Source organism: Hirundo rustica, chromosome 36, assembly GCF_015227805.2.
Source record: "Hirundo rustica isolate bHirRus1 chromosome 36, bHirRus1.pri.v3, whole genome shotgun sequence".
Classification (NCBI taxonomy): Eukaryota; Metazoa; Chordata; class Aves; order Passeriformes; family Hirundinidae; genus Hirundo; species Hirundo rustica.
The window spans coordinates 242,416-256,500 of NC_053485.1; the positions used below are offsets into that span (position 1 = coordinate 242,416).

Below are 14,085 nucleotides of genomic sequence, written 5' to 3' on the forward strand. Positions count from 1 at the left end.
AAAGGGACCTCTCTTAGAAACCTCACTGGGGAAGGGGAGAAGAAAAAAGTCCTGACCAAATCTCAGGCAAACTCCCATCCCAGCTGCAAGAAGTCAAAGAGAGAAAACAGCTGGGCTTATTTTGATAGGCTAAAAGATGACTAGAAAAAAGAGTCACCGTGTGAAATTCCTGTAGAAAAAGGAGCCTTCCCTGAACCCAGAAGAGGCACGCTTCAGGGTGAAAAACAAGAGTGAAAATGCAAAGAATCCTCAGCCCAAGTGTTCAACCTGCCAAATCTGAAAAGCAGGGTTGACATAGGAATACAGAATGGGGAATGCCCTAGGGGGCATGACCACAAGAATGGGGAGGACACAGGCAGCTGGTACTCAATGTGAAAGCTTTTAGAGGCAGTCCAAATGGGATGGACAACACGTCTCTGAGACGCTGGCCAGAGCAGTCCTCCTAGAGCAGGTACAAAAGGTGACACGAGAAGGAAAAAGGACTGCACACACACCTCATCACCGCACGGCCACGGGAAGGCAAAAGGCTCAAGAATGCTTAAGGGATTCTGGGATCTTAAAATAGTAGGGGGTACTAGCAAAGGGTACCGATCTAGAGTGGACAACCTGCAAGAGCTTCAAGCCTGCACGATCCCTGTCGGGAGCCCATCCCAAAGGGATGGAAAGACTCCTTAGAATCCTAGACAAACAAGGAATGAGGGAGGGAAGACCTACAAGGTATCCCTGTGCCATACAGCAGGGTTATTCACACAGGGATCCTCTAAAGTAGGGGAAGGAAAAAGAACACCAGGAGATGCTAGACTGGAAAACATGAAAACCCAAGACTTGAAAGACTTAGAAAAAGGACCCTCCAGTGGGTCCACCCAATGGGGTAAGGGCTATGCACTTAAGAGGGCATTAGATGGATTGGAATCAATTTAGACCTACTGGGATTTTGGAACAAGAGTAAGGTACAATACACATAGGTTTATGGGATGCCTTCGGGATAGGACACAACTTTGGAAAAATGGGGGAGAAAAGGGGGGACCTAAATGCAAAAGGAAAAGCTTTCACACACAAGGAAGGAATCGAGATGCTAGTAGAATCCCTGACGACACCCCAACAGATGGCACTAGTGCCTACAGGGTGGCATCCAAAAGGAGACACCTTGCAAAGAAAGGGTTGTTCCTCTCAAGGAACAGAGACTTTTTTTTCACTTCCTCATGGGCACAGAGGGTTGCTCCTCTGCATCTCTGTTCAAGCATCTCAGAATAGAAATAGGATCCCTCAAAGGCACCCAGAAATGTAAACCAAACCTATCCCCAGATGCACATCTTGCCCTTGAATTTAAGGAATCGTGCAAATAGGGCATTTGGAGAAACAAATAAGAATGCAACAACCCACTCTTGAACAAATCCTGTCTTTATTAATACTCTCCTGACTCCGTGGTGTTTCTTCTGCATGTTCAGCCTTTCCTTTTCTGTCTCAGAAAAAGACTAAGGTGGAAAACCTTCATAAGACCGACAACATGGGAAAGCTGCCTAAAGGTTTTTTCCTCTCTCACAGTAGCTAGCGGCAATAGAGGTTCAAAGCAACACTTAAGAAAAAAAAGTCATGCAGAAATAGCACACGTCAGACCAGCCAAGCAGTCAAAACTCACAAAAACAAGATCATCACGGCCTCTTTGGCCTGCCCCTCCATGTCAAACAGGGCAGCTCAGCATAAATAGTACCCAGAGCTGTTAACAGGGGCCAAGCAAAAAAATCTCAAGGTCTTTGGAGCAGGGTGAGAAAGTAAGTACTGCAAAGCAGCCACCTCTCCTTACCCACCCACACAAGAGCAGATAGAATCCAGCCCAACCTCAGGCCACCATCCCCCCTAGAAGGGAAGGCAGAGACCAGCAGGCCCAGCTCAAAGTACCTATGGTTCTGTCTGGCCAAAGGAAAAAAAAAATAAGGCCACCTACAAGAAAGGAAAGACTTATAGGCAGAGCTTAAATTGGAACAAAGGGGGATTTTTAGGGAAGATTTGTGCACACTCAACACAAGCCACATCTGAGAGCTCAGATTCACTAACTCCTTGCTTGTCAGCTTTATGTTGATGGAGCTAGGCCTGTCACAAAAACCAAAATGGGCTCAAGAGCACACAACATAGCTGCAGACTTCCTGCTCAAAGGACCCATTCAATACACAAAACTCTAAGCTCTAACATGGGTCACAAATGCATTGAAAAGGTAGAAAGGTCAGGATCAGGAAGATTCATCTTCCTCATTTTGAGGGACGCCTCCTCAACATAGACCCAGCGCTCATTTTAGGACACAAACTACACATGCTTCAGAGCCTTTCTGGCAAGGAGCGTACAAAGGGAGGAATGGGAGCTGACGGGGAGGAAGATGCATTGGGATCTGGGGTGTTCAACAGGTCTGTAAATACAAGGCTTTGATACGACCTGTGAATGTCACAGTGCATAGGATGGAAAGAGGCTGGATACTGCCTGGCCATCATAAACATACGGTTGGTAACTTTTCTGTAAGGAAAAACCAAAGCAGAGAAACCCGTAACAACAGTCTTGCAAAACTACTTAGGGATAGAGGCTTCAGAGCCCAAGAACTAAACCAAAAAGCAATGAGAAAAACCACACACCAGGAGGGAGACTGAGAGCACGCGTCAAGGCCTTTTCAAAACAAAAGAGTGGATTTTGCAGAAATTCCTCCACTGCAGAGGTACCACGACCTACTTATGAGGGTGGATCACTGCACCCGTGAGCTACAAACTTTCCCTACAACAAAAGGAACAGCACAAATGGTAAAAATAAGATGACAACACATCACCCCCCAGTACAGGTTTATAAAAAACAGGTTCAGACCGTGCCCCCCGTGGCATCACAAAACAGCATATTAGCATAAAAACTTTAGGGATGCTGTGGCAGTGACATACACCCTGGCACACCCAAAGTTCAGGGACGAGAGAGGATGAATAAAACTCCAAATGGATGGAGGAAAGAAAGGAATGACAAAAAGAGGAAGGAATGGGCTTCAGGGTATACCCCCCTAGCCCTATGAACAATCAGATTCTAACAGAAGAGGTATGACATATGGGCTTTACCATAGCATATGATGGAGGGACTCCCCTTCTCACAAACCCCATATGCCACTGGGAATGGAGGCCAAGCACAGGCAGGGACACAATATCCATAGGCAATTGTAAAAAAAAACAGTAGCTCTTAAGAGGCTCTCTGACTCAAACCTCACCCTTACATACGTACAAAAACGTGCACCTCAGGAAGCCAGGACACTAGCTTTGAATTAAATCTCAACATGTTTCACATACACCTACACTCAAAAGGCCCTCCAAGGTCTTGCAAACAATTCACACCACAGTGGGAACTCCAAATAAAGGGCTGAACACATAGGACCAGACTCAGAGGGCCATGACCAGCCCCCTATTCAGCTGTCAGCTTCACACGCTGCAAGACCCACACACACTTCCTCCAAACAAATTACCACTCAAGATACACACACCCATCAAGGAACTTTCAGAAACCAACCAAACACAGCTCAAGGACAGGGAAAAAAATACAAAGGGAGGACACCTTTGCTACTGGGAGGTAAAATACAGATTCATAACAAGTTAAAACCATGTTCAGGACTTACACTAGAAGGAAAAGGCACGTGGCTTGGGGGAAAGAAAAGGTCGCATCCTTGGCACATTTTTGGATTGGGGGGGTTCACTAAATACAACTGGAAGGAATACAGGGGAGTTGACAAGTGCCGTGACCCAAGGCAAGAAAGGAGTTGCAGCACTTGTTTGGGCTGGGTGGCTGGGGTACTAGACACCTTGGACTGAATATTTTTTGAAGACCAGGCAGCGGTCATGTCGTGGTAGGGACAGCAGGAGGCAGCAAAGCTTTAAAAAAGGAAAGGAGAAATGCAGGAGTGCCCCATGCTTACCCCTTCTAAACACAGAAAACGAATTTCAACTCCATGCACATGTTAATCAGGGTCATTGCAAAGGAATTTTACCAAAAGACCATTGGGGGGGTGGGGCAAAACAGGCCTGGTGCTTGTTTTTCCAAAGCCTTACACCCGCAGGCCAGGGCTTGGCCCTAGCCTCTGCAAAACTCAGTGCCTCATCTGCACTCGGTTCTTACACAATGATTCCTGCTTCATGAAACAGGAGCATTTCAGTTTTAAAATGGCCACAGGCTTGAAACCATACTCCTGTTCAAACAGCCCTGAAGAGGAAGGGGGGCAGGGAGGGAGGAAGGAACCCAGGACTGCATTCAGCTACATCTCCACACCAGGGCTGCAAAAGAGGCAGCACACATGCCAGGGCCTGAGGGACAAAAGCTGGCCATGGATGGCCCTGCAAAGCTGCTACAAGGGAAACAATGGACAGCATCCTGTATCATAAATGAAATGCAACAAAAGGAAGGCGGGGAGAAGGGGGAAGGGGACCCTCCACCTGCTCAACTCAGAGGCCACAAGGAGAGGCACTCCTCACAGCCTGTCTAGGACACCACAATCAGACAGAATTTTTTTTTTTACTGACTCAAAGGAGGCAGATGGGGTGATCCAGGCATTCCATAACTCTGCATCTCTCACCTACTGGACGTGCTGATGGATCTTAGCAAAAAGGCGAGCCGTGACATGGGAAATAAAAACACACATACCCATCAGGAGACTCAGAGGAGAAAACTGTAGGAAACCGACGGGCTGACAAGATCCAAAAGATGTAGGTGGCCCAGAAGCTCTAACATTCTCCCCTTCCTTCAAGGAATGGTATCACAGGCAGACAAACTCTCTCTTGCACGGCAACAACTTGACACAATGAAAAAAAAAAGTGGGATTAGACACAGGAAAAACAACGGTCTTTGCTTTAAAAAGGATGGTAAGCAGTGGATGCAAAAAGCCCTGGCCTTACACTTCCTAAAACAACCCCATCCAAGGACTCGCTGGAGTTCCCCACGACACCCACAAGCCTCCCTCCAAATGCCTGCTGCTCTGGCTCTCTTCACCCTGGCAAAGCAAACTATGGAACAGGCTTAGACAGCTGCTAAAACCAGGAACACAGGGACAACACTGGCCAGGAAACTAGAGGCAGGCCTTGGCCTACACATCCCTTCTGGACGTGCCGGGTGCATTGTACCAAAAGGCCGCCAGTGACAAAGTTAAAACACCTTCTGGTCCTAGCATGTCGGTCCACAGGGTGGACAGAGGCATGGCCGGACGTTTCAGCACCAAACACATGAGGGATCAAAGTTGTTCTGCAACAAATAAGCCAAGCTAGGGGATCATACAAGCCATACACAGACGTACAGGTACTCGTGGCACGAGAAAAATGCTACAAGGACTTAGGATGGCTCTAGGGAAAAGACATAACCTGCCTAGCCCCTGACATCCCCAGAGTTACAGCCAGGGGCACAGGAGGAAGGGAGAAATCAAGAAACACCTTTGCAAGGGGCTTCTAGAAAGTAAGGGGCCGTGCGTACGGCTCTTGCCCCTGGCTTGAGCACGGACAAGGGCTACACCCAGGGGACAGATGAAGGATCTCCCTTGCAACAAAGGCTTGCAGTTCCTTACCCTTATATTAGCCAGCCTATTGGGGGGGAGAGGCAAGAGATGTCTCTTTCAAAACACAGCTAACCACCGTACTGTCTCTTCTCAAATCTCTTCCACAGCAACCTCAGCTGCCACACATGCTACCCTGGCACCTTGCTCTTCAGCATCTCCACACACAATGTGGGGTCCTACTCCAGGCGCTGCCAAGAACCACCGCTCCTGCTCAAGTGCCCTGCACCTCTCCGAGTGTGGCGGACCGCAGAAATAGGCGTCGCCACGGCTGCACCCAGCACCCTCGGCACCAGGCCTCGGGGGCCCCGCAGATTGGGACGCCTCTGCTGGAAGGACAAGGGTAGTAAGCTGTGACTGCCACTCCGCAGGAGTGGGCGGCATGACAAAACCTTCAAAAATGTAGCCTTGAAAATCACAACACACCGACTCCAATACTCCATTCAAAACCAACCTCATCAACAGACAAACACAAAAGAAAGAAAAAAATAAACTTTATCCCTTCTCACACACCACTTACAATCAAAATAAAGAGACACAACGACAACAAATGAACGCCATCACACCACCTCAAACACAAGAAAACACAACACAACGTACCAAACTGAATAAAAGGGACCGCTCCGTGAATAAAAACCTCTTACGCTTTAAGCGACGGCCCTTCACGCTGTCATAAACCTCAGAAAAGAGCCTTAACACCTGACACCACCAAAAAAAGTTCAACAAAAAACTCAAAACCGACCTGACCGACATGGAACTTAAGGAAGGCAACGGGACGTACGCAAATAAACCCCATCCTTTCTCACACGCTGCTTGCAAACAAAATAAAGCAACACCCTTACTAAAGAACACAAAAAAGAGAAAACTTCCCATTTAAAAAACATCACACTCCAGCAGCCAACGGGGATAGCCTCCCCATGCAGCCCTAAAAAAGAGCTCCTAAAGCATCCACAACAATAAAATACACACTGCAATTCAACAAAACAAAAAAATAAACCCATCTCCTATCACAAACAAGAATACTATTCTAAAGATTAGAAAACACAGCCAAATAAATGACAGGACACAACCTCAAACCTAATAAAACAAATTCAACAGACTCACCACAATAGAAGGGATCACCGAATGAAGAACCACCTCTCCTAGACATCAACATGTAGACCGTGCCACAGCAGTAAACCTTAGAAAGTACGGCCCTTAAAAACAGAATACGCCACCAAAAAAAAAATTCAACACCGAAACAACCACAAAACCCACCTCATTCACGTGGAACACGAGAAACACGACGTGAAAGAAATAAATCCCATCTCACTAAACATTTAAAACCACCTTCAAACCACTCAAGGGAAAAACTTAGACCTTTAGAAAAAAGCCATCTAACACGACACGCAAGCCTCCACCGGCCAGCAACGCTGGCCCCGTTAGAAACAAACAGCTAGCCACCAAATTCTCCACAAGGATAAAATAGACACTGCAATCCAACAAGCCAAAGAAAGTAACCCCTATCACACGGATAAACATCACGCTACCTCAAACCCACTAACACAAATGCTACATGCTCACCACAAGAAAAACGATCCATAAACACCTCTCCTACACCTCAAGCGACAGCCCCCTGCAGCACAGTAAACCTTAGAAAACACATCCTCTAAAAACACAACACCCCACCAAAAAAACAGAAAGTTAACACCACAAAAACTCAACTCAAAACCAACCGGATCAACAGGAAACATAAGAAATGCAACATGAAATAAACAAATAAATGAATAAGCCATATCCCTTATCACACACCATCCACAAAACATCATTTCAAAACCACCCTAAAACCCCTCAACAAAACAAAAACAAAAAAACAATTAAAAACACCCACAACACACTGCATCTAACAAAACACCCCAGCTTCCACCAGACAGCCACGCTGGGGCCCTACCCCATCTCAATGCTCACATACAAGAAACAAAAACAAAATCACAACAACACCTGCCAGACGCCTATTCAAAATAAGACTGAAATCCACTCCACCTCCAATACAAACACACCCACCCATCAAGTGATCCTCACTTTAAAAAAAAAAAAAATTGGACACAAGAAACAACATCAAAACACAACATACACCACCAAACAACATCCTAGGGAATAGAAACCTTTCCCATGCTGGACAAGCTGGCCTTTCCTGCAATTTCAGCCCTCCAAGGAAAGGAAGCGGCAACAACGGGCATGAGCCCCACGTGAAACCCATCCCGTGGCAAAGGTCCGTACGCTGCCCTTCTATTTACTCCCTGAGAACAACAAAAAAATAAACCAAAGCTCTCAAACGATGAGAAAACACAGCTTGACATCTTTTTATACAGACAACAACACAAGAGATCTTCCTTCTCTCCAGTGAAGCCACTTGGATCCTCAAAACCTCATTTTTTCTTTCCAGGGCCATTGGGGAGGGAGGAATGACACAAAAATGGAAAGGAAAACACTCCCAAAAACCCACCCTTGCTGCTGCTGCTACCTGGCACAAAGGTTTCTGGCTTAGCACCTCCTTGAAGCCGTGCAAGTGCATCCAGGGCCCCCCCAGAACACTGGATATCGTCTCACAGCTATTCTGTGACACGTGCCGTGGACACCCAAAAAGCCCCTCTCCTCCGGCAGCCCCACGCCAAAGGGAGCGGCCCTGGCACCGGCCACCCCCTCATCACCCACACGCTTCTCACCTGCCTCTGCTCCGGACCACGGCTCTGACACCTCATCGTGCTGAGGCCTCACACCAGGCAGCTGGGAGGGCAGGGGCACGGGGGACCTGCTGCTCATGCCAGGGACAGCTCCTTGCCTACACCTGACACACTGGGCCACCAGCCTTCCCTTGCTAGCCGTAAGAACCCCGCTTCCCCTGCATGTGCCCGAGGCTTAAATGGGGAGGCCACCTCCAAAAGGAGTGGGGAGGCGTGGGGGAGCTTTTGCCTTCACACATTCTTCTACACATCACAGTGATGCTGCGCCCTCGTGCTTTTGGAGCGGGGAGACACCAGGCACTCTCGTGCAAAGCACACAGCCTTTCCTACCTTCATTCTTCCCCCTTTCATCTCTTCTGCTGTACATCTGCTTGGGACAGGACTGGAGCACTTGTGCTCCACAGACACAAGCTGTTCCTGGCCTGGCACCTCTGGCCAGGGGGGATAGGGAGGCACCAGGGGGGTTTGGCATCATTTCAACTCCCGTGGAGGGAGGCCAATGAAAAACTCTTGCAGGGAAAGCTGCCTCACCTCTCAAACCTGCTTACGTGATGCGAGTGTGGGATAGGACCGGGGACCTGGGCTGCATAGAACACGGAAAAGGACGGGTCCCCTTCAGCTTGCAAAAACACAGGGCGGGAAGAACCGACGGGTGCCCTTTGTGCTCTTGGCAGATGGAGGAACACATTTCAAGAGGAAAATCTACAGGGAACTGGCCAGCAACTTGCTGAGACTTACTTATTGCACAAACACACCGTTTTTCACCAAGGTCTATTACTTAGGCAACATCAAGCTCTCCTTTTCAAACCATGCACAACTCCTAACACCGGGCCACACGCATGCTGCAGAAAGGGAAGGGAAGCAGGCTTACAGGGCTGGCAAAAGCGGGCAGACACCTCACTACCACATCCAACTGGGAAGCCCAAACGCCCCCCTACTAAGGGGGGCAGGGGAAGCAGACTTTATTGGCCCACCAAAAAGGGCCACTCTTCATCTCTAAGACTTCATGCGCCAGGAAACACGTTTCTGACAGATAAAATTTAAAACGCAAACCATCGGCTGCTGAGACAAGTTCGGCATCTTGGCAGGGGATTGCTTAAAACGCACCGTCCTGGAGGCTTAGACTGGCACCACCGAGTCAGACTTCAGCGACAGCAACGGCTTCTGGCTAGCACTCACGGCTCACCGGGCACACGTCACCTCCAACGCCGACATCCAGCTTCACCTCCTGAAAGGAAACACAAACAACAAGGCTGTCATAGACAAATCATGCACACCACCCTGACAAATACATACACCCTCCCATCTCTAATAGTTCTCTGACTTCCTCCTCCCTCACCAGTGCAGCCTTAGCCTTAAACATCAAACACCACAAACCACAAAAAAAAAAAAAAAAACCACCAAAACAAACAAACTTCAAGCAAATTGAACTCTCTCTTAGCAACAGGAGGCTTCCAGAGCTTAACCCTTCTCTAAAAAAGTAAAAAAAGACAGAAGAAACAAAAACCAACAGCATCGAGTCAGGACCAAAAGTAAAAAAACAGATTAAAACGGAGTATTAAAAAAATGAGTGGTTCTATGCTTACTTAAGCCATGAAAATAAACTCTACGTTTACATCATGCTTTTCAATCATAACAAAGATAGGCATTTTAAAAAAGAATGGTTTTCATGGGTGTGGAAATTGAAGCAAAAAGGTTGATGATAAACGAACTCATAGCCTATAAAATGCTGAAACAGAGAGAAAGAGGAGAAGCCCCCTGCAACGGTAAAAAACGAAAAAGACATCTCTGGACCTTAAAGTAAAAAATACCTCCCTTTAAAGTGATGCACCTTTAAAAAGGAACACCTCGGGATGCTACACTCTAAAACCCATCACCCATAAGCGGCTTAAAAAACTCCTCCTAACAAAGCCACAAAAGCAAGCTTATCCAAGCGCTTCTTTTGAAAACACTTGAAAACCCACAAAAAAACTCTGCTAAGTGAGCCTTAAAATCCACAACGCTAAAAAATACTCTTCCCCTAATAAATGACAAAAAGACTAGGCTCAAACAATAAAAGGGACTAAAAAGGACAAGTTTGGGCTCTTGATGCTCTTTTGGAAAAAAGTCTTCTTCACATCCCCCATCAAACAAGGTTCAAATCGTTCCTGCTTCTCAAGTAAACCTTCCAAAAAATAAAACTCAATTCAAAAAACAAAGGCAGGCAAAGACACAAATTGGCAACGCTCAACCCGGCGCCGCCAACAGCAACGCCCTCATTTGCAACACAAAACAGACAAAAGACTGCCTTCCAACCGACCGGGGCTGGGCGCCCACCGGGGACCGCTCCGGCACCGCCCTGACCACCAGCAGCTGATAAGCACTCCAGGACAAAGGGACACGACACAGCCTTCATCTCTGACCACAAACTCTTTCCTCAAGTCCACAGAAATCAAAACTGGCTCCGTCAAAAGCCCCAGGGAGCAAAAAAGGAGCCTGACAAGGCACAAAAAAAACCCCCACTGCTCCATCCCTCACACCAAGCACAAGAAAAATCAAGCCTTGGCAAGAAAATACCACTAAAGTCAAGCGCACGGCTTGCTTTGCTGCAGCCCGCCCTGGGGAAAACCTGCCTACCCCTACATCTGAAAGACAACAGGGTGCAACAGCCAACACACAAGGGAATAGGGTCTAAAGAAATCTCATAGCAAAAAAAAAAAAAAAAAAATATATATATATATATATACACACACGCATTAATAAATTCAACACCAAAACTCAATTCAAAACCGAAAACATCGGTTTAACCCTATTTAACCCTAAGGAACGCAGGATTAAGAAAGAAATAAACCCGATCCCTTAGCACACAACATCGACAAACAAAACAAAACCACACGTTTCTTCAAAACCACCTGAAAACCGCTCGGCACAAAAAAAAAAAAAAAAAAAAAAAAAAAAGGAAAAAATTAAAAAAAAAAAAAAAAAAAGGCAGCGAACAAGCACCCCAGCCTTCACCACACAACCAGGCTGCTCCCCGTGAAATCCTAAAGCTCCCAAAACATTCCACAACCAGAAAATACACACTGCAATCCAAAAAAAACGAACAAAGAAACCCCTAGCCTACGAGAAACAAGGATACAATTCCAAAGATCACAAAATCCGAACACATCAACGACATCGCGCCGCCTCAAAACCACCAAAAACAAACGCCACGAAGTCCCACCATCAAAGCCGCTGATGAATAAAGAAAAACCTCTCCACATACCTCAAGCGACAGACACTTACACGGCGGCAAATCGGACAAAACAACCCTGCCGAAACGGCGCCTCTTTCGAAAAATTCCGAACGCCGCTCCTCCACCAGACAGGAGGGACGGGGGAGCCGAGCACTTTCCACCCTCGGTCACGACTCGCTCCACCCTGCCCTTTCAGTCCCGGGGACACCACGCCACCGAACACACGGGCGCTGCCCGGCCGGCCCCGGCTCCCCTGCCCCCCGCAAAGGGACCGCGACTCCCGGGGGCAGAGCCGCCCCCCCCCCCCCACACACACAGCGCCGGGGAACCGACGAGCCATGAGCACCATGCGTACATGCTGAGCATTCAGCGCCGGCTTGCCGCTCTTCCTACGCACCGCGGCAAAGAGAAAACCACCCCCCACCACCCTTCCCAGCGCCGGGAAACCCGCCCGAAACGAGCCATGGCCACCACGTACCCACGGCGCCGGCCCTACCCCGCTTCCTTCTCGCCAACACCACGCCAACACGAGCCGCCGCACCGCCGCGCCGCCAGTCCCCAAAGGCATCCTCACTGCCGGCGCCAGACCCGCCCCCCCCCCCAACCTTCCCCGCCCGTGCGCCATGCGGCCGGGGCAACCCGTAGCTCCTGCCGCACATTCACCGCCGCGGCGCCGCGCTTTAGCGCTAGAATGGCAACTGGAAAAACACCCCCCCGCCCTCTTCCCAGCGCGCGGAAACCCGCCCGAAACGAGCCCTGCGCCTCCACGACCGCGGAGCCCCGCCGCTGCCCGCCCTCTGTCCCCGGAACGCACGCGTCTGCCGGGACACGCACGGACCTCCTCCGGAATAACGAAACAAAAACACGCCCTCCCTACGAACCCACGATCACTCACCCGCGATGCTGCTGCTGCCTCACACAAAGCTCTGGACCTTCGGCCCGGGCCCGCTGCCTGCTCCAGCCCGGCCGCGGAGCCTCTTCGGGTGCTGAGACCATCCGGGAGCCGGGCGCCTTGAAAAAGGCGCCCTATGCTCCGAAGGCTCAACAACACCCTCAGTGATCGCTCTTTTAAGAGAGTTGCAGGGGCAACTCAGCCACGAGGCTCTCCGTGCGCCTGCAGGCACGGGCGCTCCATCGGCTGGGCGCTGCTGCTTCTCCGCGGCGAGGTCTCTTCAGGCGGCGCACACCGCTGCGCGCTCCGGAACCCACACCCGACTGACCTCCCACACTCCCTTTTCACAGCGAACGAGGTGGCGGGCTTTGACTCTCGGACCAATGGGGTGAATGAATTTCAAAACGACCAATCGGAGCAAGGATCCAAAACGGACCAATGGGGAAACGGGAAAACGACCAACCGCAGAATGCCCCGAGCTCACAGCCCGGACTCGGGGACCGGCGCGGAACGGAGGCAAAAAAGAACGGGCCCAAAAATACCCGCCCAAAAATCCTCCAAAAGAAATGCCCCAAAAGACCCCCAAGCGCAACTACCACAACCCTGCCACTCGCCACGTTCAAACCAAAAAAGCCTTCATGCCAGGCTATATTTTAAATTTTAGTATTTATGATGTTTATATTTATCATTATCGTTTCTGTTTTATATCTATACCTATGTATATTATAGATATCATAATACACACAGCATGTCATAATAGAGATTGTATTTATTTATATTGATGATATTATTTTTCATATTTTACACTGCTATTTTTATTAATTATACTTTCCTATTTTTGTATTGATTTTTAAAATTTTCTGTTTGTTTAGATGGTAAACAATGTTTCAAAGTATACAAATTCATTAACCTGACACATCAGAACTACAATCAATTAGAATTAAATGAGCCTGCTTTTCTAAAGGGTAAAGATTTCATTCTCATTAAAATAATATTGGCAGATTTTCTCTTTCTGTGGTTTTTTCCGGGGGGGGGCTGTTTGTGTGGAGGGTTTTTTTTGTTAGAGTGCTTTTTTTTGTGGTTTGGTTTCAGGTGTTTCAGGGGTTTTTTTGTTTGGGTTTTTTTGTTGTTGTTGGGTTTTTTTGTTGTTTTTTGGGGGTTTTGTGGGTTTTTTTTGTTTGGTTGGTTTTTTGTTTATGGGGTGGGGTTTTTTTGTTTTTTTGTTTTGGCTTGCTTTGTTTTGGATTTCTTTCTTACGAAACAATGAGGTTTCGAGAGTTACAGAATAAAAAATAGACTTTCTTTTATTGCTGCCTCTGAAATACACCCCGACATCAAGTGACTCCTGCTAACACTGTTCATGGGTAGAATGAGACCTGTTAGGGGGAAAAAAGGAAAAAACGGCACCGTGGCGTTTACAGCTTTCTCCCTTCGGGTTCTTCAATGGAGCAGAAAATACAGAGGTTTTGCTCTCTCTCGATTGTATCCAGGCCTTCGGTGGGTGGCCACGGCTGTCATTTTTCAACTTCTTTGTTGCCAGCAGACAATCTGCCACATACTCGGGGTAAGAAAGGGTAAGGAAAAAAAAAAAAAGAAAAAACAAAACATGGGAAAAAAAATTAAAACAAAATAAAAGTAATTAAAAAGTAAAAAAAAGAAAAATAAACTAAATTCTGTATAAAAATATAAAGAATAAAAATAAAAACCC

The 14,085-nt window shown here is 47.8% G+C and overlaps 1 long non-coding RNA gene across 2 annotated transcripts; it reads right to left on the reverse strand.

Moving 5' to 3' along the window:
• Positions 1-4,643: 4,643 nt before the first annotated feature.
• LOC120764758 (uncharacterized) lies at positions 4,644-13,082 on the reverse strand. 2 transcript variants are annotated; one of them, XR_005704267.2, is made up of 3 exons: positions 12,381-13,082; positions 9,379-9,499; positions 4,644-4,798 (listed from the first exon to the last, which is right to left on the reverse strand). It is a non-coding gene; the product is annotated as an uncharacterized LOC120764758 (long non-coding RNA). The 2 variants fall into 2 exon arrangements; XR_005704268.2 differs by lacking the exon at positions 12,381-13,082 and adding an exon at positions 11,982-12,073.
• Positions 13,083-14,085: the final 1,003 nt, after the last annotated feature.